A 24,357-nucleotide genomic window follows, 5' to 3' on the forward strand; every position below is an offset into this window, starting at 1 on the left:
CCATGATGATTAAGGCACTTCTGGCGAACCAGAGCAGTACACGGAAACGCCGTTTACCTTCCCACTGGAGCGGTACCTATTTATCTACTTTTGACGTGCTTTCGAACTGCTAGGTTGGCAGGAGCTGGGACCGAGCAACGGGAGCTCACCCCGTTGCGGGGATTCGAACGCCGACCTTCTGATTGGCAAGTCCTAGGCTCTGTGATTTAACCCACAACACCACCCGTGTCCCTCTAATCTCATTATTAGTAGTCTTCTAATAAATAAACTTGAGACAGCAGCAACAAAATCCTGAAATTCTCTGATTTTTTAATATATTTTTTAGAAATCTTGCAGTGATTTTATTTTTGTAACATATTCCTTCCTTCATCTTGTTTTTTTATTATTATTATTGTTCTTCTTCTCGACCCCCTGCTAAATTGCATATAAACATCTTTGTGTTCAGACTTTCCCTGTCAGTGAACTTCTGGAATGACAACTTGGCATGCATGTTAAAATTTCAAGACTTCTCCTGAGAATTCTGTAGAGCAAAGGAGGTTTTCCCTTGGTGTTTGTTAGACACCAATGGGCCTAAACTTCCCAAGCACTTGACTCATCACTGTCGTTCACACTTGACAGATACAACTGTGTCACTCTATTGTTGAATCATCTGTAAATTTTCTAAAGGATCTGTCAAGTTCAAGCACACATATAAAATCACCCACTGACTTTTCATTGGTTTTTAAGATATATGTATATTTGTTAGTTACCTTTGTGACATAAATTCTCTAGCTGATGTGAAAACCACTGAAGTGGTTTGATTAGTATGAAACTATTAATTGGCCATGACCGAAAATAATACAAAAATATGAAAGTGCTCAGTTTCTTTATACATATTTAAAAGCTCAGGAAAAGAATGCTTAGAAGTGCTTTATAAAAATAACCATCTTGCAGTGGGGCAGGGGGGAGCTGTCAGGTTTTAGACGTTTGCTACTGAGGCTCCCTCAAATATCTAACGTACGTATGTTTGGGATATATGATAAATATCCACACCACATCCCTCCCTGACAGCTGATGCCTCACAGTTCTGTGGCAGCTTTCTTTGAGATGCTGCCTGTTAACCAAGCAAACTTGGCATGATGTGACAGGTAAGCGCCTCCGCTCCCCAATTTCGCTCCCGTTCAGGGATATCTAGGCGTGCTGATGTTGTCAGGACTAAAGAGGCTCATGTGAAGTTCATAAGCATTGCCTCAAGATTGCCCATTAGCTAGTCAGCGTGACTGGCTTCTCTTCAACCAAATGAACTTTTCTTCTGCTTCATTCACTTGTGACCCAGGTAGCAGCAAGATGCTTGGATAGAGCCAATGGTTGTGAGGTGCGGCACATAAATGTTGTTGTTACTGCCGGTATGCCAGCTACCACTGGGCGAGAGGGACTGTCATAGTTCACCTATTGTGTTAATCAGCGGGCAGCATCCACTCTGTTGGCATCCTATCTTGCCTATTTTTTTGTGCTAAAAAAAAGGTAAAGGACCCCTGACAGTTAAGTCCAGTTGCAGACGACTCGGGGGTTGTGGCGCTCATCTTGCTTTACAGGCCGAGGGAGCCAGCATTTGTCCATAGACAGCTTTCCGGGTCATGTGGCCAGCATGACTGAGCAGCTTCTGGCGAACCAGAGCAGCGCACGGAAACCTTCCTGCTGGAGCGGTACCTATTTATCTACTTGCACTGGTGTGCTTTCGAACTGCTAGGTTGACAGGAGCTGGGACAGAGCAACGGGAGATCACCCCGTCACAGGGATTCGAACTGCCAACCTTCTGATCGGCAAGCCCAAGGAGTTCAGTGGTTTAGACCACAGTGCCACCTGCGTCCTATTTTGTGCTTACAAACAGGAAAAAAATCAGGTAGGATGTGGGGACACCAAAAGGAGCACATACCCACAATTTCATTAATATCAGAGGTTGAGGGGTAAGAAGGCACATACAGAGGTGTGCCCCCATCTGCAGTCAACCTCTCCCCTGTGCACCTGCCCCCCTCATTCTTCCATGCCATCTGCCATCGGGGACTCTTGAGGGGAGCAACTAAAGGACTGCAAATCTCTCCAGTTTTCCCCCTCCTCCTGGGTTTTCAGAAGGATGGTATGTAAAGGGGAATTCTGTGTGTGTTTTGATTAAGCGGTCTATAAATCTTCCGAAAGAAAAAATAAATATCATATTTTGGTGATTTTATTAGGCCTGCTTATTTTTGAAGTCTGTTGAATTCACCGGTTTCTCCTTATGAATATTTGTATTACTCTATGTAAATAATTATATGATTCAGGTTAAATTAGGTCAAACAAAGCAAATGTATTAATGATGGAAGGTTCATAGCTGCAGGCGCACTCCTGAATAGGTGTCATTGAAGCTGCTCATCTGTGTACATGAAGCTTCTGCTTCTCTAGGTAGAAGAACTGGTACAAGCATTTCACTGGCACTGTGCTAGAAAATAGTTCAAGGAAAGGAACACCTCTGAATAACTAAGGCTGCATTCTTCACCCCATTTACCTAGCAGCCCCATTGAATTCAATAGGGTTGAGTAGATATGGTTAGGATTGTGCTGTTGGGATATGATACAGCATGGTGGGTGCCAACGCAGAATGGCATTCAGCATCTGAAATGTATAGCATTCTTTCTTGTGCAGACCCTCCAAGTGCCCCTATTTTCCATCCTTCTGAAAACCCAGGAGGAGGAGGAAAACTGGAGAGATTTGCAGTCCTTTAGCTGCCCCTATTTTCCAGATTTACAGAAACCATCCTGGTTTCTGATTTGATCCCAGAATGTCCTCTTTTTCCTTAAGACGTCCCTATTTTCATCGCAGAAATGTTGGAGGTTATGGAATTATGCGAACCCAGAGTCAAGTAACTATACAACCTTTAGAAGACATCTGAAGGCAGCCCTGTATAGGTAAGTTTTTTCCAATTTTTAATGTTTTATTATGTTTCTATATACAGTGGTACCTCGGGTTACATACGCTTCAGGTTACATACGCTTCAGGTTACAGACTCCGCTAACCCAGAAATAGTGCTTCAGGTTAAGAACTTTGCTTCAAGATGAGAACAGAAATTGTGCTCCGGCCCCATTAGCTAAAGTGGTGCTTCAGGTTAAGAACAGTTTCAGATTAAGTACGGACCTCCGGAATGAATTAAGTACTTAATCCGAGGTACCACTGTATGTTGGAGGCCACCCAGAGTGGATAGGGCAACCCAGTCAGATGGGTGGGATTATAAATATTATTATTAATAATAATAGATAGCACATCCCTATTTTCGTCAGAGAAATGTTGGAAAGTATGCTTGTGATTCATTCTGTACTACTGCCAGCATAAGCAACAGCCACACAAAGGAAATGCTGTTATTTGGCCCGAATGACCGCTTGTATAACAGAGACTATCAGGACAGTCATATTTGCTTTGTGAATGACAAAGTGTCATTATGAGAAGTGATGTGAGGACTTGCCACACGGAGAAGTTGCAAGTGAATCAAAGCAAAATCATTTGCTGTGGGTGGCAGGAAAAGGAAGCACTGGCCATAAGATCAGCAGGCTTTCCATGACACTGGATCTCCATTTATATTAATCTCCCTTTTGCTCCTTCTGCCTTGCCCAGTGTGTGCGTGTGTAGAAGGGCGAAAACAGAAGCATTTGTTATTCTGACATGCATGTGAAACAGGTATTATCCCAAAGCACTTTTTTCCTGCTGGGCAATAAAACTGTGTGCCGCAGAGAAATGAGTCCATTCCACATAAACAGCAGAATCTGATCAAAACAAGAAGTGCCTTTACAAGCATTTTTATTCAATTTTTTTCTTCTTTCTCTCTCTCTCCCCTTTTCAATCTTGATTGCTACTGCTTGGAACACAAACAAGATGCACATTTCAGGGCCACCCCGCTAGGAGATGAGAGATACCGGAATACAGTTTGCAAGATACCACTTTCAATTACCATTTCCAATTGCATTACTGACAGCCTTGATTATCATAAAACTTCCTAGGTGGGTGATATTTCTAGAAAATCAGTACTCAAAGCCAGCCATGCAGTATGAGGAGGCGGCTAGGATAGTGCACAAAATTGCTTCCAGACAGGTTTTAAAATAAATCCTGCAAAGATTTGCTGAGAATCTAGGGCATCCTATTTTTTAAATAAAGCATTTAACCATATCCCCCACACATACAAATAACCAACAAACAACACCAACACCCATATGCACAGTAATAGCTATCTGCAGTCCTAAACCCACTTACCTGGGAGTAAGTCCCATTATATTCAAGAGGACTTACTTCTGAGTATGCATAGTTAGGATTGTGCTGAAAATCAATGCATACACACCTTAGATTTTGTTCACGGGGCAAATAATAAATTTCAATTGCCCCAAAGTAAGTTTCTATGGCTGTAATCCTATATATACTTAACTAGGTCCCACTGAATTCTCTATTGTTATGATTATTATTTACTAAATTTCTATATCACCCTCATCTGAGCATCATAGGGCAGTTTAAAATACAAAAATACATAACATAGCAGCAAACAAAAACAATACGCCCCATACCGTTTAAATTGTTTAATTATCCAAAGGCTTGGGAGAAGAGGAATGTTTTTGCCTGTCACGTAAAGATATGTAACAAAGGAACCAGGCAAGTCTTCTCTAAATTACATGAAAGGACTGGACTCTGTTGCAAATATTATTGAGCTTTTAGCTCTGCATACAGCAAATGTTCAGAAAGTAAAATCCTAGTGAAAAGTTGAACTTTTAAAAATACTTTCTTTCACCAACCTGAATAATAGTTTTTAAACATCTGGGTGACAGTTTTTATTGTTATTGTTTTTACTTTTGTAAATATGCAATATGACACCTAGTCGATTGCCTGGATAAATTTAAAAAGAGAGAGAAAGGGAGATAAGCAATTCCCTGAATGATATTAACGGTGCAACCCTATATATATATCTATGCAGAAGGAAGACATACTGAATTCAGTGGTATTTACTCCCAGGTATTCTTCTTATGCAGACCAAGATCCACAGATAAGTGTGAATCGTCCAACACTGCAAAATCCATATAGTGAATAAATTTACAAGGCATGATGCAGATAAGAAATTTGTTGTGACTAGCCATAGAAAACCTTCAACTATGCTGTACTTTCATTCATTCATTCATTAATCAATTGGAACATTTTTTTTTAAAAAAAACAACCTTAAAAATATCTGATTCTTCTGCACTCTGTCAAATTGCTATTGATCACACTGTAGGTACCAGAAAATCTGAATGTAACACTTTAAAAAGAGATAATGCAAGAAGACCCAGAAGACATTGCTAATAGTTTATGTTATGTTAATGAATTACTTATAGACCACCTTTCAAGCGAATGATGTCTTTCAAAGCATATAATAAACTATGTATCCAGAAATAGCCAATACAATATGAAGGGTCCATTTCCTTCACAACAGTATTAAAAGCTAATATACCGTAAGCCATATAGTAATAAAAGCTCTGCATTATTTTAATAATCACCATGCTGTATCTACAGCCCAGGTTATAATTAAGCCTTAAAGCCCACAATGAAAAAACTGGGTCTTTAATACCCATTTAAAAGTATCAAGGGGTGCACTTTGCCTAATCTTGGAATCAAATTGCACAATTGTGGGGCCACCACTGAAAAGACCCCACACCATATGCCTGCCAACTGGTTGTTGTTACGGGTCATATAGAGGGCTTTGGGCAACTTTTTGTCTATGGGATTCATACCAGAGTGAATTTATACCATGTGTTGGCATCTTGCAGGTACGGATGAACTGGGCACCTCTTGGGGCCTTTCACACTGGAAATAAGAAACAACTTGCCTGATTGTAATGTTAGATCAGTGAAATACTTGCTGAGAGTAGCAATGAATTTACCTACATTCCCAAAGGTGATTAATTACTTCACTTTGAATTTGATCCTTATCCCCCATTCTAAGATTGCATTAAGAGGGAAGAGATTGGAAGGGGTTGACACACTTCGTTCCTTATTTTTCTCATCTTTTATATGAACATGGGATCGCTCCTGATCCTGCAAAATTAAGTAGCTTAACGTAGGGTCTCCAAGCTTGGTATTCAGTTTTCTCTGTGGTGAAAGATGAAAAAAATAAGGAGTATATTAAGTTCAGGGCCTGCTCCCCAAGTCCCCATGGGTATATTCTGTTGATGTTTGGAGTTAAAACGCTCAGCAGCAGTTGAACTTAGCACTGAATCCCTGTTGGAGGAGCACACTTTGCCCTGAGAGTCTGAGTTGAGAGAAACCTGTGTTTATTTCAGGAAAGACATGCTTGATAGGAAAGCTCTCTAGTTCTCTCTAAGTAAGGTGGAGATGCCTTGGTCCACGTTTGTTCTTGCATCTCAGCAGAAGGGCCACAAAAGATGACTCCTTCCCCAAAGTGAGAATAAAAAATCACGAAGTAGAAAATGAGGCCATCAACCCTAAGAGACTACTACCTGAGAGAAGGTCAGCGCAGGTTCAGTGAGAAAGGACATTTTAGGAAACTTGGAGATTCTTTTCTCTCTGTCCTCTGTCCCATGCAAGCACATATGCCCCCAGTGGAAGCTGAGTTGCATCCCAACACATGTTGTACAGTGGTACCTCGGGTTACATACGCTTCAGGTTACATACGCTTCAGGTTACAGACTCCGCTAACCCAGAAATAGTACCTCGGGTTAAGAACTTTGCTTCAGGATGAGAACAGAAATCATGCTCTGGCGGTGCGGTGGCAGCAGGAGGCCCCATTAGCTAAAGTGGTACCTCAGGTTAAGAACAGTTTCAGGTTAAGAACGGACCTCCGGAACGAATTAAGTATTTAACCCGAGGTACCACTGTATTTCTAAGCATAATAGCATTTGTATACAGTAGAGATGAATCACTGTTTTGGGGGAGATGTAGTCTTAATAGCATAAGAAACAGGAAGCCGGGGGGAGAATATTTGGCCCGGTCCTAGAATGGAGCAGTTGTTGTACATGCTTTGTTTATGAAATAACTTTTGGCTCAGTTGCATGACGCAGCAGCACCACAGATGTGTTTTCGATTGCCTCAGCAGCCCCTGTATCCCACACAAGGGGGTAACCTCTAGTCCAGGGGTCTGCAACCCGCGGCTCCGGAGCCGCATGTGGCTCCTTTACATCTTTGCCGCGGCTCCGGGGAGGATACTAGCGAGGGGAGGAGGCACATTGTGTGCCCCGACACTCCTCACTGTGGCGGGCACTGTACTGGCTATGACGTCGCATGGGGGCGGTGCGTGCGTTAGTCACGCACCGTCCCGGCGTCACCTTCGCGCCCGCTGTCAGATCGTGGCTCCGGAGATATATTTGTTTTAAATGTCGCAATGGTTTTGCGGCTCCCAGTTGTTGTTTTTTCTTCGGAAACGGGTCCAAGTGGCTCTTTTTGTCTTAAAGGTTGCAGACCCCTGCTCTAGTCAGTGCAGCCACACTGAGGAGCCTGATGCCGCTGGGCTGTTGCAAGTCAAAGCAATCCGAAGCAGATCCCACCACTTAATTGCCCAGTGGACAGGAAGCAACAGACACATATGTGCTCTAGCTTTTTAGCCCAATGCGCCTAGACCCTTCCGATTACAAACAAAACTGCATCTTGAATTTGTTTCTCCTGATTAGGCAGAGCACTGAATGTTTCCCCGCTATTCCTCACTTGGTAATTTGTCACTGGCGGGGAATAACCACACCACGTTGTCCTAACCCCCAGCTATGCTGACTTGCTTCCCTGCCAAGTCTGGTTTCGCTTCTCTCACAATTGTAGGTTGTCAGAATTGAAGGATATTTTTTCAGTCAAGTCACCGGTGGATGCCTGCTAATATTAATGTCAAGCCTCCGTGTGCATTGTTTGGTGCTGTGTTTTCAGCAGCATTGTAAATGCGCGGCAGCTCAGAGGTAGAAGTTCAGACAAAAGGGATATTGCTTAGCCTGACTCCTACTGATGCGTCCCTTGCTGATGAGAATGTCAGAGGCCCCAATTCTAATTCTTACTGAATGCCTTTATAACCATTATCAGCCTTACTTTAACAGGCACTGTGAGCCTGAGGGCAAGCTAGTGCCTTCCTTCCTTCGAATCAATGAGCAAATGCTATCTTATTAGCATTCACTAGCACTCGGCTGCCTGCAAAAGAACATTTTTAAGCGACAAAATGAGCGTATATTTACATATGGCAACTGAATGGAGCTTCCTTACCAACAAAAAGTTTCAGTATGCTAATTGGGAATATTCTACCTTGATCAAAAACTTGGCATTTGGGGAGAGTAGGATGAAAAAGGAAAGGAAAGGATGCAGCTTTGAAAGGAATTTGAACTTGCTATGACATAAGCTTGCCTGCCTCTGGAGCAGCTGAGTGCTGCTTTTGGAGCCATGCATAGTTTGTCAAGAATAGAGGCATTCACAAAGCAGTTCTTTAATATTTAAATAGTATGTTAACTCTCATGGTGCTGGATACATCTATTAGGATATCTAGTTTTATCATTCTCTACAGTGATGGACGTTAGGCTTGCAGGTGAATGGATAGCTTCCTATCTGAAAAGGTAAAGGGTAAAGGGACCCCTGACCATTAGGTCCAGTCGTGGCCAACTCTGGGGTTGCAGCGCTCATCTCGCTTTTCTGGCCAGGTCATGTGGCCAGCATGACTAAGCCGCATGACTAAGCCGCGAACCAGAGCAGCGCACAGAAATGCCATTTACCTTCCTGCCGGAGAGGTACCTATTTATCTACTTGCACTTTGACGTGCTTTCGAACTGCTAGGTTGGCAGGAGCAGGGACCAAGCAACAGGAGCTCACCCCGTCACAGGGATTCAAACTGCCGACCTTCTGATCAGCAAGTCCTAGGCTCTGTGGTTTAGGTAAAGGTAAGGGTACCCCTGCCCGTACGGGCCAGTCGTGTCTGACTCTAGGGTTGTGCGCCCATCTCACTTAAGAGGCTGGGGGCCAGCGCTGTCCGGAGACACTTCCGGGTCACGTGGCCAGCGTGACGAAGCTGCTCTGGCGAGCCAGAGCCGCACACGGAAACGCCGTTTACCTTCCCGCTATAAAGCGGTCCCTATTTATCTAGTTGCACTTAAGGGTGCTTTTGAACTGCTAGGTGGGCAGGAGCTGGGACCGAAAGACAGGAGCTCACCCTGCCACGGGGATTCGAACCGCCGACCATGCGATCGGCAAGTCCTAGGCACTGAGGTTTTACCCACAGCGCCACCCGCGTCCCTGTGGTTTAGGAGGACGCAATTTAGGCAAGGTGCTGAAGTACATGGAAGCCAATCACAGTTAGTTCAAATACTAAACCCACTTTCCCTCTCTTATCCAGAATTCTCAATCCTCTGGATTTCAGAAATGGGGACAAAACCACAATGGCCCTGTTTACACAGTTTGCTGGGACTGCTGCTTTGCTCCTTCCTAGTCTCTCCCCCCCCCCACCTCACTGAGCTAATGCAAGGTTTGGCTTAAATATGTTGCCTAAAACCAGGCTCATGGTTAAGCTCCCTCCTCACTAAATGTAATCTGCAGTCAATATTTGTTCTTTGGAATGAGATGGAGGGGTTACCCAATATAGAATACCCACTATATCACTTCAGTTTCTATTGGTTCTTTTTCATAACACTTGTCAACACTTGGTTCTTTTTCTCTGCACTTGTGGTTTATTCTTATTACTAATATTCCAAACACCCCATCATGCCCCTTTTTGTGATGTTTTCAGGTTACTTCTAGGCTTGATGTGATGCATAGTTGTTCACATATTGAACGTGTGTAAATGGGTTGCCACTCTGGGTGGCTCCCAACAGAATATTAAAAACACAATAAAACATCAAACGTTAAAAACTTCCCTAAATAGGCCTGTATTCAGATGTCTTCTAAAAGTCAGATAGTTGTTTATTTCCTTGACATCTGATGGGAGGGCGTTCCACAGGGTGGGCGCCACTACCGAGAAGGCCCTCTGCCTGGTTCCCTGTAACCTCACTGCTCGCAGACAGGGAACCGCCAGAAGGAGTTCGGAGCTGAACCTCAGTGCCCGGGCTGAACAATGGGGGTGGAAACACTCCTTCAGGTATACTGGGCCGAGGCCGTTTAGGGCTTTAAAGGTCAGCACCAACACTTTGAATTGTGCTTGGAGACATACTGGGAGTCAATGTAGGTCTTTCAGGACCAGTGTTATGTGGTTTTGGTGGCCACTCCCAGTCACCAGTCTAGCTGCTGCATTCCGGATTAGTTGCTGTTTCCGGGTCAAATTCAAAGGTAGCCCCACGTAGAGCACATTGCAGTAGTCCAAGCGGGAGATAATCAGAGCATGCAGCACTATGGCGAGACAGTCTGCAGGCAGGTAGGGTCTCAGCTGGTGTACCAGATGGAGTTGGTAGACAGCTGCCCTGGACACAGAATTGACCTGCGCCTCCATGGACAGCTGTGAGTCCAAAATGACTCCCAGGCTGCGCACCTGGTCCTTCAGGGGCACAGTTACCCCATTTAACACAAAGTGCCCTCCTTCATCTCATTTCAATCGATATAATATGCTGTAGAACAGGAGCTCAATGATAGTCAAGCAGAATGATCAGTTTACTGTGGACAGTTGCAAATTTGGAGGGTTGGTGCAAAGCACATGTCTTTTCAACTCATTTCTCAACAAATGCCTGATCTTCTTCCAATTAAGCCTTTACTAGTCATATTGGAGACAGCCGCAGAGGGCACGCACCCACACAGTGAAAATCTCTCTTCGTCACAGTCACAGTTACTGCTATGGCTCGCCAATGCAGTCTTAGGATGGCAATTGGAAAATTATAGAGTGCTTTCTGGAGTATATTCAGCTGGGTATAGGTTTGCAGCCCAAATCTGTAAATCTGATGTTGGGAGAAGTAATATGTTTCCAGAGAGCGTGGTAGGCTTAAGCTAGGCTATAAATAACTAGGTGACCTTTCGGGTGTACTGAATTTTGTTAAAATATTGGAAGGCAGAAGGCAGCATGAGGAGGGGAAAATCCCACCTTCAGATAATCACAAGGTAACCCTCAGGAACCATTATATAAACTCCTTCCTATTTAAAGTTTGTATTACCGGAGACAATTTTGAGACCCCATTTCTATAGAAGGCTAATTCAATCCATAATGACTAGTCAGGTACAGTGTCATCACTCTGTTTTAAGCTTCTAACTGTGCAAGGTTCACATAGCCCTTGCTGGATATAACATTTTAATGCCGAAAACGCAGGGATTAATAGTGCTGAATAAAAAGAACTTGGCAAGGGTCGTTTCTCATATCCCTCTCCTTGCTACTACTTACAACAATTCATTTAAATTCATTTAAAACGGAAATAATCTCTACTTATTTATATGAGATCTCATTTCTGTCTCAACCAAGCTTTTATTAATTCTGCTTTATATTAACTGATTCCACTGAAGGGAAGCAAACACATTTATGCACTGCAGCCAAATAAAACCAAATATATTTTAGACGTAGCTATTACGACCCTCTCTATATTCTGTCACTATGAATGGAAGAGGCACAAAGTATTGGGAGGGGGGTCTGTGTGCCCAAGAAAGGGAGAATCAGATCAGGGGGACCATTTGTGGTTGGCCTTATCTGGTTCTTAAGGCAAGTGCAGTGACGGCGTCACCACTGCATTACTGACCATAGTTTAGCCACAGTTTGTTAGGTTCTGATGAAATGACAAGCTGTGGTTTATTAAAAAAGCAGAACGCAGACTACAGAAGGAGTATCTGAGCTCAAGGTTCACTAAGGATCATTCACACAACACAAAACATTGTGACATCTCAACCAGCCCAACTTGTGGCATAGTTCCCTAGCATCACTGCATGTCTATAACTCATTCCTGTGTTAGTTTCATATAGTGTGCTGCCATGCTTACTTGGAAGCAGGGCTATGCTTTTAGCTTGCTTCCATCCTCCCCAAGGGACATCATATCTCCTTCTTCCAGCAACTTGCAGTTGCCTGCTTTTGTCTGAAGTGAAACCCAAACATATGACCTGCCACTCAAATGCAGGGACACCATGCATTTGGGAACCCTGCAAAACTCGTGGTCCTCATGATCCCTTCCAACTCTACAATTCTATGAGTCGTTGTATGACTAGTCATTGTAGTAGTAAAAGGTAAAGGGACCCCTGACCATTAGGTCCAGTCATGGCCGACTCTGGGGTTGTGGCGCTCATCTCGCTTTATTGGCCGAGGGAGCTGGCGTACAGCTTCAGGTCATGTGGCCAGCATGACTAAGCCGCTTCTGGCAAACCAGAGCAGCGCACGGAAACTCCGTTTACCTTCCCACCAGAGTGGTACCTATTTATCTACTTGCACTTTGATGTGCTTCCGAACTGCTAGGTTGGCAGCAGCAGGGACCGAGCAACAGGAGCTCACCCCGTCGCGGGGATTCGAATCGCCAACATAATAATAATAATAATAATAATAATAATAATAATAATAATAATAATAATAATTTAATTATACCCAGCCCATCTGGCTGAGTTTCCCCAGCCACTGTGGGCGGCTTCCAACAAAAGATTAAAAATACATTAAAATATGAGTCAATAAAAACTTCCACAAACAGGGCTGCCTTCAGATGTCTTCTAAACGTCAGATAGGTGTTTATTTCTTTGACATCTGATGGGAGGGCGTTCCCTGTAACTTGGCTTCTCGCAGCGAGGGAACTGCCAGAGGGCCCTCAGCGCTGGACCTCAGTGTCTGGGCAGAACGATGGGGGTGGAGACGCTCCTTCAGGTATACAGGACCGAGGCCTTTTAGAGCTTTAAAGGTCAGCACCAACACTTGGAATTGTGCTCGGAAACGTACTGGGAGCCAATGTAGGTCTTTCAAGACAGGTGTTATGTGGTCCCGGGGGCCACTCCCAGTCACCAGTCTAGCTGCCTCATTCTGGATTAGGCATCACCGTTCATCCCCATATATTCTGATCATTGTAAATAGTAATATTATTGTATTCAGTAAGTGGGGTACATTTGTGACTAAGATGACATATGAATTGGGCTCATAGCTCACATTCTTGGGTAAACACCTCCCCAGCTCTGCAGATAATAGTCTACTAACATATAAAAGGAATGGATTGTTAAACAGATGTAGTTTTGCAAAACACAACGAAGTGCAATCGCTGGCCTCACACTTCTACATAATCCCATCTGTTTATAACCTTAGGGAATAGGAAGAACATTTTTTTGGGGGGGGGGGTCTGACATTCCTCCAAATTCCACTGGAAAGTCGCACTTTTCTGTTCCAAGCAACATTTTAAACATTCCCTGAATCTCCTAACTAATAAGTAAAGGAAGCAGTACTTCCTTTCATTGATAAACTCTCCCACACATACGGCAAGGAGCCACCTATTTCTGGAAATCTCCTGCCTTCTTTGTTTTCACAGATACGTGTGTATGACGCATCTAGTTTCCTCTTTGGTCCCCAATAGGGTAGTATCTACTTAGCAAGCCTCTGCTTTAAGGGAGTTAGGAAGCATATAAACTTTTATTAGAGCATCCTTTTGATGCTTAGTATTATCATGGGTCCAACTGTTGCTCTGCTCCTGTGGTCGATGATAAAAGCAAAACTTCTAAACAAACCACAGGGTAAAGTTTCTTCCCTGATAGCAGTATTAGTCTGTGAAGAATACTAACTATCTGACACTGCTCGTCCTGTTCCATTTATGGGCTCTAGCATAGGTCATATGTGTTGTGTGAAACCTAACCTTCCCATTTGTCAGCTTTTGTTTTCACTACCCAGGTGCAACCCAGGTACCTTGGTTGGTGAACTTAATCCGTTCCAGGAGTCCATTCTAAAACCAAGGTATGGCTTCCAATTGGCTGCAGGAGCTTCTTGCACTCAATCAGAAGCTACGTCAGACATTCGGCTTCCAAGAAAAGGTTCGCAAACCAGAACATTCACTTTGAGGTTTGCGGTGTTTGGGAGCCGATTTGTTTGGCAGCCAAACCGTTCAACAACCAAGGTACCACTGTATTCATGTTCACTCAAGGCTGCTGGGGTGCTTTTTAAAATGTCCCTTTACGTCATTATTATTGGTCAGTCAGGATTGAAAGCATCAGTACACGTACGCAGAAGTTTGCCGCTACTATATGGGAGTATTTTAGCGATGAGATGCACTAAATAAAAATAAAATAATACAATAAAAATAAAGCATTACTTATTTGTGGCATCAGTCTGAGTGTCAGACAGCTTTTCTTGAGTTGAGGAAAGGCACTTTCTTGGAGGAAATGCACAATTTGAAGTAATTAATTGAAAAAGTCTTTAGAAAGGCAATGGTCCCATGTCCCAGAGGAAGAATCATGTCTGTTTAGGGCCACTCACTTACCATGCTATGAAATCATATAACAGCTGTACCTCCTTTCATCAGTCAGATGTTGTAAGGACATGGAAGTATGGAAATTATTATTAATAACTGGCCTGTTCCTACAACAACTCTATATATATATATATATATATATATATATATATATATATATATATGATGTTAAAAAGATAGCAGACCCAGACCCTTGCTCAGGAATAGGCAACATGGTTACTCTCCAGGTGCTGCTGAACTACAACTCCCATCAGCTCCTAGGAAACATAGCCAGTGGTCAGGAATTATGGGAGTTGGAGTCCAGCACATCCTTCATTACCTCCATCTTAGCTCACCATGAGAAATGTGATTTATCTAGCTATATCTAGCTATATCTCTCTCTACATACCACACACTCTTTGCCACCCAGAAGGAAGTCACCATAAAACAATCTAAAAGCCACAAAAAACAAGTAAAACAAAAGTGTAAGTGCAACACAAAGTAGACCTGTTGAATTAGTTGTGTTCATTAATTTCAGTGGGTCTACTCTAAGTAACCAGTCAGCAAAAAAGCACGTTCTGGAACAGTCAATTTTGAAACCGATGGAGAAAAGCCAAAAAAGAAGTGGGCAAGCCATTCTAGGGTATGAGTGCCACCACAGACATAGCATAGCCCTCCACTCAATCCTTACATCAGCCAAAGACAGGACGTGGAATAAAGACTTCCCCACAAAGATCTCAGGAAATGGAAATGTTCCCAGAGAAGTTCCCTAAGATAAGCAAGGGCTGGGCTGCTTAGGGCTGCCCCAGACACTGAGATGCCCCCACAATTCACAGAGTCCAAAATACAGTGCCTCCTGCTCACTGTAACAAGAGAGGGCATTTTCACGCTAACAGTACCAGCAGGTACATAGTGTCATTTTATGTTTTAAATTTGGCAGAGTGCTTAGTCGTATTACCTGACAGTGCCCATATTTACTGGCTTCTCTGGGCAGACTCAGTAGCAGCTGATCTGCCTGGAAACATGGATTTCAGCCAACTCAGGAAAGAAGGAAATATTTATTATAGCGGGTACATAGGAAGCTGCCTTATAATGAATCAGACCATTGACCCAGCTAGATCTGTGCTGTTTGCCAGTTGTGGTCAGTGGGGTGGGGTGGCTTATTTGATCTACCATCTGTTGCTTATTGGGAGGTACACAGAAAGTGGTGGCAAAATTGGTGTACCACAAATGCACCAGCAGGAGCACCAGACTGGCTCTGCTGATGCATTTGCACCATGCTGACCTCACCTCCACCTCTATTCTTACCGTCTGTTGTTGTTGTTTAGTTGTGTCTGACTCTTTGTGACCCCGTGGACCAGAGCATGCCAGGCATGCCTGTCCCGCAGTTTGTTCAAACTCATGCTGGTAGCTTCGAGAACACTATCCAACCATCTCGTCCTCTGTCGTCCCCTTCTCCTTGTGCCCTCAATCTTTCCCAACATCAGGGTCTTTTCCAGGGAGTCTTCTCTTCTCATGACGTGGCCAAAGTATTGGAGCCTCAGCTTCAGGATCTGCCCTTCCAGTGAGCACTCAGGGCTGATTTCCTTCAGAATGGATACGTTTGATCTTCTTGCAGTCCATGGGACTCTCAAGAGTCTCCTCCAGCACCATAATTCAAAAGCATCAATTCTTTGGCGATCAGCCTTCTTTATGGTCCAGCTCTCCAGTGTCATAACTTTTATATGCCTATTGTCTTTGTCCATGGAGTTTTCTTGGCAGGGATACTGGAGTGGCTTGCCGGTTCCTGTTCCAGGTGTATCACGTTTGGTCAAAACTCTCCACTATGACCTGTCCATCTTGGGTGGCCCTGCACAGCATAGCTCATAGCTTCTCTGAGTTATTCAAGCTCCTTCACCCTCTAACTCCTGGCAGCTAGCATCAGTGCAGGTGATGGGGGAGGGGTCAGGTGAGCTACCACTGTGTACATTGACTGGCAGCAGGTCTCTCTCCAGGATTGCAGACAGAGTCTATTCCAGCCCTACCTGGAGACAGACTCTTTTCTGTATGGAAAAGAGATGCTCTGCCTTTGAGATATGGCCTTTCTCCTGGTGAAAGGTGAAAGTTGTCACACAGGCCTCAGCACCAACTCTTCCCTTCCAGATTTATGGTGGTGTCGTCTTGCTCATCACTTGGTGTTGTCCATTGCCACTTTACTGTCAGTGTTAAATGTGCATGTAAAGAAGCAATATGGCTTTCTGTGTTGGACAAGGCCATCCAAATGGTCAGATTCTGTGCTAGTGGATTGATACCAAGAGGGTAAGCACAAGGCAGCACAAGGATTGATACCAAGAGGGTAAGCACAAGGCAGTCACTCATCAATAAGTCCTTGTGCTGGGATTGCTGTCACTCACAGCCAACTTCTGGAATCTCTGCCAAGGTTACTATATGCTATTAAAAGCATCACAAGGAATCATTCCCTGGGGCGTGTCATGCGAATAAGCTATTATTCCTTCTGTAACAATTTTTGCCATAAGTTGTTAGAAGAATTTGACCTGGCTGATCAAAGGGACGAGCTTTCAAAATTTGAACTACATGAATAACTTCAGTAGCTGGCAGAAATTGAAGCCCTTTATCCCATTACATGGGCATAAAATTTACTTTTAAGGCATATTAAGAGACCTCAAGCTACATAAAGTTTGAAAGAAGGAAGGCATTGTATATAGACCACTTTTCATAATTCAAACAAGCAGTATAGTCATAATTTTCATTTCCTTACAAGCCCTAGGAACAGAGAAAGAAGCTGTTTTGGAACATTACCAGAAGCCACAACATTTTTTGCCAGAATATCAGGGGTAAATCGGTATCTCCTTCCACAGCCAAAGTTTAATTGAGGATTGGTATAGCAAAGTCCGCAATGTACCTTTAACATTTCTTTGTTGTTTTCTGTGGCCAGGCAGGACTGTCATGACCAACAGGTTTTCTATTGTTGTCTTAGCTTCTTTTTATTTCACAGCCACAAGAATGCAAAGTTGGCCAAGGCCTTGGCAGACCTTCCCCCAAGATACAGTAAAAGAAAAAAAAAAGTGTGAAGGATTCAGCCACAAAGGATTCAAAGTGATGTCAGTGGCTAGAATCAAATGGCTGTTTTTGGATCACATTCCATGTATGTTTAACTACCTTCATTATACCATGCTAGGGTACAATCCTGAAGACAATTATTAGTTAGTAAAATCCATTGAACTCAGTGGAACATGGTTGGAGAACATGGTTGGAAGTTGGAGGATGGATGGTGGCTAACAGATTGAGGTTGAATCCTGAAAAGACAGAAGTACTGTTTTTAGGGGACAGGAGGCAGGCAGGTGTGGAGGACTCCCTGGTCCTGAATGGGGCAACTGTGCCCCTGAAGGACCAGGTACGCAGCCTGGGAGTCATTTTGGACTCACAGCTATCCATGGAGGCGCAAGTCAATTCTGTGTCCAGGGCAGCTGTCTACCAGCTCCATCTGGTACGCCGGCTGAGACCCTACCTGCCCGCGGACTGTCTCACCAGAGTGGTGCATGCTCTAGTTATCTCCTGCTTGGACTACTGCAATGTGCTCTACGTGGGGCTACCTTTGAAGGTGACCTGGAAACTACAACTAATCCAGAATGCGGCAACTAGACTGGTGACTGGGAGCGGCCACCGAGACCACAGAACACTGGTCTTGAAAGACCTACATTGGCTCCCAGTACGTTTCCAAGCACAATTCCAAGTGTTGGTGCTGACCTTTAAAGCCCTAAACAGCCTTGGACCAGTATACTTGAAAGAGTGTCTCCACCCCCATCATTCTGCCCAGACAATGAGGTCCAGCTCCGAAGGCCTTCTGGCGGTTCCCTCCCTGCGAGAAGCAAAGTTACAGGGAACCAGGCAGAGGGCCTTCTTGGTAGTGGCACCCGCCCTGTGGAACACCCTCCCATCAGATGTCAAAGAAATGAACAACTATCGGACTTTTAGAAAACATATGAAGGCAGCCTTGTTTAGGGAAGCTTTTAATATCTGAAGGACTATTGTATTTTAATCTTTTGTTGGAAGCCGCCCAGAGTGGCTGGGAAAACCCAGCCAGATGGGTGGGGTAATTATTATTATTATTATTATTATTATTATTATTATTATTATTATTATTATTATTTTGGCATTATGGGACTGTTGCTCATGTCACTCATGTTTTTCAACAGCTGCATGAACTGATAGGTGAATTCGACAGGAGATTTGGACAGAGCGATTGTCCGTATGTTCCGGACAGGCAGCTCTCTTTCCCATTTTCATGAGATTCCAGGAAGGGAGTTGAAACCCTGAAGTGTTCTCTGGGAGCAGTGAGGGTCTACATATGAGGGAACAAACTGAAAGTTAATCCCGATAAATTGGTCTGACTTCTTAACAATAAACCCATTTTTTATCTATTGCAATAATCTTCCTCTGTATTTAAACCCTCTGTGCCTACTTAAGCTTTACTGCTCTGTATGCTACTGGTAACTGGATATTGGATTTGTATACACCTCTAAATGTCTAGAGGGCTCAAAGGAAATAGCAATGTATATTTAGAGTAGTGGCGCATTATTGCCGCTGTTTTTTAATATAGTAGCCAGCTGAGGGTGCAAGTCTACGGCACTGTTAAAAACAACAACACAACTCTGAGAGTTCAAAGTTTCCCAAGGTTTTTTTCTGTACAGGTCCCACTGAATTTAGTGTGAGCTACATAAAATTTCATAAAGTTGCACTGTACAAAAACAAAACAAAACTGATAGCATAGAGAGAATTTAAGAACTTAAGCTAATTTGGCCACTCTTAACCATGTGGCATGAATGTAGGTTAAATCTAATAATGCCATTGTGCTTGTGATTTGGCAAAGGAGGCTTGTAAAAGGTAAAGGTAAAGGTACCCCTGCCTGTACGGGCCAGTCTTGACAGACTCTAGGGTTGTGCGCCCATCTCACTCAAGAGGCCGGGGGCCAGCGCTGTCCGCAGACACTTCCGGGTCACGTGGCCAGCGTGACAAGCTGCATCTGGCAAGCCAGCGCAGCACACAGAACGCCGTTTACCTTCCCGCCTGTAAGCGGTCCCTATTTATCTACTTGCACCCGGGGGTGCTTTCGAACTGCTAGGTTGGCAGGCGCTGGGACCGAGCAACGGGAGCGCACCCCGCCGCGGGGATTCGAACCGCCGACCTTTCGATCGGCAAGCCCTAGGCGCTGAGGCTTTAACCCACAGCACCACCCGCGTCCCAAGGAGGCTTGTACTCTATCATAAAGGTTGTATCCGATACCGTAGCTGAATCATCGGAGTTTTGCTAAGCAGCAGTAGTGTCATGTGTTCCATGGACAAAGCTATGGAGCTGTCCTCCTGATAGCAGATAGGGCTGCTTTCTTGGGAAGGACTGGGCTAGGGCATGGTGGCGGCAAGGTTGGGGTCATGCAGGCACACTGGCTAGAACACTCGATGGGGGCAACGGTCCCACTGATGCGCCAGTGCAGCTCAGACTTCACTGCTGCCATGTCCGATTCCTGCCGCATCGGCAGCGATGGCAAAGTTGGGGGTTTGGCTCTGTCCCAACACATGCATTGCTTTTCGTAGGCAGGTCAAAACTGGTACAAATCAAATATGAAGAGGGACTGTAGCGCAGTTGCAGAAGACATGCTTTGCATGCAGAAGGTCCCATGTTCAACCCAGAGCATCTCCAGGCAAGCAAGGATAAGAAAGACAATTGTCTGAGACCATAAACAGCTGCAGCCAGTCAGAATATAAAACATTAGGCAAAAGTCAGACCTGGTATAAAGCAGCTTTCAATAGCCTATTGTCACTCTACATCCCAGCACCCACTACCACACCCTTCTCCCGAAAGAGTGGGTGTATCGTCTTTTTGGAATTTAGAAACAAGCCATAAAGATATGGGTGGGTTTCCTTTTTGGGCAATCCTATTAGAAGCATTATTGTTAATGCATATTATATTATATTATATTATATTATATTAAGCATTATTGTTAATGCGGGTGGCACTGTGGGTTAAACCACAGAGCCTAGGACTTGCCGATCAGAATGTCAGCGATTCGAATCCCCGCAAAGGGGTGAGCTCCCGTTGCTCGGTCCCTGCTCCTGCCAACCTAGCAGTTCGAAAGCACGTCAAAGTGCAAGTAGATAAATAGGTACCGTTCCGGCGGGAAGGTAAACGGCGTTTCCGTGTGCTGCTCTGGTTCGCCAGAAGCAGCTTAGTCATGCTGGCCACATGACCCGGAAGCTGTATGCCGGCTCCCTCGGCCAATAAAGCGAGATGAGCACTGCAACCCCAGAGTCGGTCATGACTGGACCTAACAGTCAGGGGTCCCTTTACCTTTACCTTTATTACAAGCATTATTGTTAATGCTTAAGAGTGTGCTACATAAGGATTGTAGGAAATGGAGTGATGAGAGGCCAGAAGTTCACACACTGGAAATCTCGAAGGGCTTAGATAAACCATTAAATTTGACTGCTGATATTTTCACAGGGCTCTTTCCAATAAAGTGCTGAGATTACTCCATTAGCTCAATAGCTTCTGCATCCACAAATCTATTCAAGGCAGCAATGTCAACTCTTTACAGGACAATGAAAAATATGGATGACTGAAAAGTAAATGAATAATTTCACCTAATATTCTTGCGGGGTGGGATCTTCCTCACTGGAAGAGCTTTCAGTTTGAGTAAACAGATAGGGTTGAGGTCACGTTATTGCTGGTTAACCTAATGTTTTCTGCCTGTGACTAATGAGTCTCCTTCCCCAGTCAAAACATGAAAGAATTTCACAGATAACGTAAAGAAATGATAAAGACTTCAGGTGATATAGATCTCCTCCTGTACACAGTATTACATTCCCCCGAGTGAGTTCATGTAAGATCACTTTGTGCCGTTCATAATCAAAGCACAGTCCTCAGAGCTCTGCTTCTTTGATCATGTGCAGAAGTTTTCTGATGATGTAACGCAGTTTGCTAGCAAAGGCCATCCCTCCAGAGCACAATACAAAAATGATTTTCATATCAGGTCTAAGGAATATTCTTCTTCCTTCAAATCTGTCTTTCAGAGGCTGGTAATAAGCACAGGGGCTTCTGGGCTCTCTGTAACAGCAGCACTCATATAAAGGTTTTTTTGGTTGTAAGCGTTTCGATTTTGAGTTGTAAGGTTCCTTGTTGTGACTCCATAATGTGGCATGCACTGATGGTGAGCCACACACAAATAAACACACAAACAAACAATGCAAAGCCCCTTTGCATAGAAATAGTAAGGTGTTTGGGCACACAGAAATAATTCTTCTGATCCTTTTGAGCATGTGTGCTATTATTTTAAACTTTCTCAAGGATTCATCCTGTCAACTACGGTAAGTCTTCCTTACATAGTGCTGGAACATATTTATTAGCAAACGGTAGCCAAATAATTGACTGATTAGTTAAAATCAGTACTGTAGACCCACTACTTATGTGGGGTGGGAGTTATGTTCCAGGGATAGTGCATAAAGCCAAAACTGAATATAGTCAAAACACCATGGGTGCAGTGACAGACCCTCCAAGTGTACCTATAAAAAGGTTATTACTTTGTGCGTGTCAGGAAACGGACCAAGGTATTTCAACCGCAAATTTCTGTTTGTACTATGTGGGGCTCATTTCATTTTGTGGTACCTGCTATTTGCCCCCATGTTACTCCAGGCAGGTTGCAAACATTACTTTTTATCCCCTTACTGAGTTAACTGTCAAGTGAGTTAATGACAAGCCTTTACTCTATGCAGAGACTAGAGATAATTTGCCAGAAGCAAACAAAAATCTATTGGGCCAACTGCAATATGCTCCTTGCGTCGTGTAAGACAGATGGAAACTACTTCAGGGTAAAACTAATTTCTCCTAGGGTAAAAGCCACAAAACATAGCTGTGAAAAAGGTCTTTAATTTATTATTATTATTATTATTGTTGTTGTTGTTGTTATTGTTATCATCATCACCATCATTATTATTACCACTCTTTTTATACAATTTGGCTGCAACCCTGGGCAATGAGCAGTTATGTATCTGCATGGAAACCAAAAAGCACCATAAAGGAGGTCTGTGATTTTCATCACCCCTGGGATAGAAACGTGGAAAGAGGCAGAAACCACCGCCAAACAATGCTGTTTCACTGTTTGATCGGTGGAATTATGAACGTTTACATTTCTATAGCAACAATTGCATATCTAAAGTACTGTAGAAACAGTCAAATACTAATTTTCAATAGACAGCCAAGTTTGGTGCAATTTAGCCAACAGAAGCATTTTTTTTTTAAAGAGTCTGGATTGTCAAGACTGTTCTCTCTCTCTCTCTCTCTCTCTCTCTCTCTCTCTCTCTCTCTTTCTTTCTTTTTCTCTTTCTAACTGATCCTTTAAATAAAACACAAAAGAGGGAACCATGAAAACAGAAATTTGCTATAATTGTCAGCAGGAGCATATCAATGGCAAATAGTCTAGAGAACAAACTCTAATCCTTTGCCACCAACCCATCTGTGCCGAAAAGATAAAAAAAGTGTATGAAGATGGAAATAAGTAAAGCTGAATCTGTGACAAGTCAAATGCTAAGCAGGCTGGTTCATCATATTGTTACACACCACCCCAAACTCCACAGTGTGAGATTCCAGAAGTTCCAGGCATGCTTTGGCTCAAATGTACACTTGGGTCTAACCTAAATACACACAAGTATTTCCTGGCTTTAACACTCCAAACTTCAATTCAATTCAATCAATAGCTTAATCCAGAACCTATGGTGCTTTGCAACCCAAGACTCATAACAACATGTTAAACTACACTGATTCTGAGTGTGCCCATTGAAAAATATTGGAAAGGTGAAATATCTTTCCTCAGTGATGTAAAAAATGTGGCATTTTGCATTCAAATTCTCTATATAATAGCCCAATAAAATAATCAAAATAAATCACACAGTCCCATACATCAGTGACTCTAAAGCAACCACATTGACATTGGCACAAATGTGCTGTGAAGAAACAAAAGGTTTGTAAAAAGAGCAAGAATACTATGGACATTTTAACAAGTGCTGAATGAAAACCATTTGCAAAAGTTGCAATTCTTGCTTTTGTACATCTACTGCAATGTCTGAAAACTGTGGTGGGCACTTAGACACACACACACACACACACACACACAACTAAAAACAGGAAACACATAACAAAAAAGAAGAGAAACGAGGGCCAAATTTGCATAAAATGTGCATATGCTACTTAGTAGGCATACAGAGAAGTTTAGAAATAACTACTTTAATTTAAATAAAAATATAGTACATCATCATAGTGGGGAAGACTGTGACTGCTCTCCCATCTTATGGCTCTTTGTTTTTCAATTGGACTTGAACATCAATAGACAACACTGTCAAACAGACCAATAAAGCAGAACACATAGACACCTTATTGAAAACAGACCTTGCATATATGTGAGTGTGTGGACATCTGATCAAATGGGAGGGTATTACCCTGGGGAACCAACTCCTTTTGAGATGTTTAAGATGCTCCTCTTTATTCTTTTTGTCCAATATCTGTGGTCTGGTTATATAAATCAAGTTCATTGTGTGCTCCAATAAAATACTCAGAATGGCTAGCACATTATAATTTGCTTCCAGTGCAGTTTGCTCCTGAAGAAGCTACTGTCCCTGAGTTAAACAGCGCATTTTATTGGCTGTTTTCCTTCCATAACCCAAAGGATGATTTTATATTTACATCTAATGATTTTAATTATATCCAAATATTTATCTCCACTGTGGCTAAATTAGCAGGTACTTAATTGTATTAATATATACCACCTGACACTTGGGTTATCTCACTTGCCTGGATGTGGAAAATAGAAAACTACATAATTCAGTTATGTGGAAAACGTCCTCAAGGGCATCTGCAATGTAGCTGACATCCCACATAAAATCTGTGCTTCACACAGCGAGTTGCCTTCTGCAGCATATTATTAGGAGCAGAGCACCTTCCCCATCCCCCATTTACATAGATCATTTTTATTCATTAAGAATGAAAGTGCTTCTATGGCTGTGTAGT

General features: G+C 43.3%; 1 protein-coding gene across 5 annotated transcripts in view; it reads right to left on the bottom strand.

Annotated features, from left to right (window-relative positions):
• Window positions 1–24,357, bottom strand: part of MACROD2 (mono-ADP ribosylhydrolase 2) — a 997,146-nt gene that overhangs the window by 20,380 nt on the left and 952,409 nt on the right. The gene's annotated exons all lie outside the window — the stretch shown is intronic.

This window comes from Podarcis muralis, chromosome 3, assembly GCF_964188315.1.
Source record: "Podarcis muralis chromosome 3, rPodMur119.hap1.1, whole genome shotgun sequence".
Lineage (NCBI taxonomy): Eukaryota > Metazoa > Chordata > Lepidosauria > Squamata > Lacertidae > Podarcis > Podarcis muralis.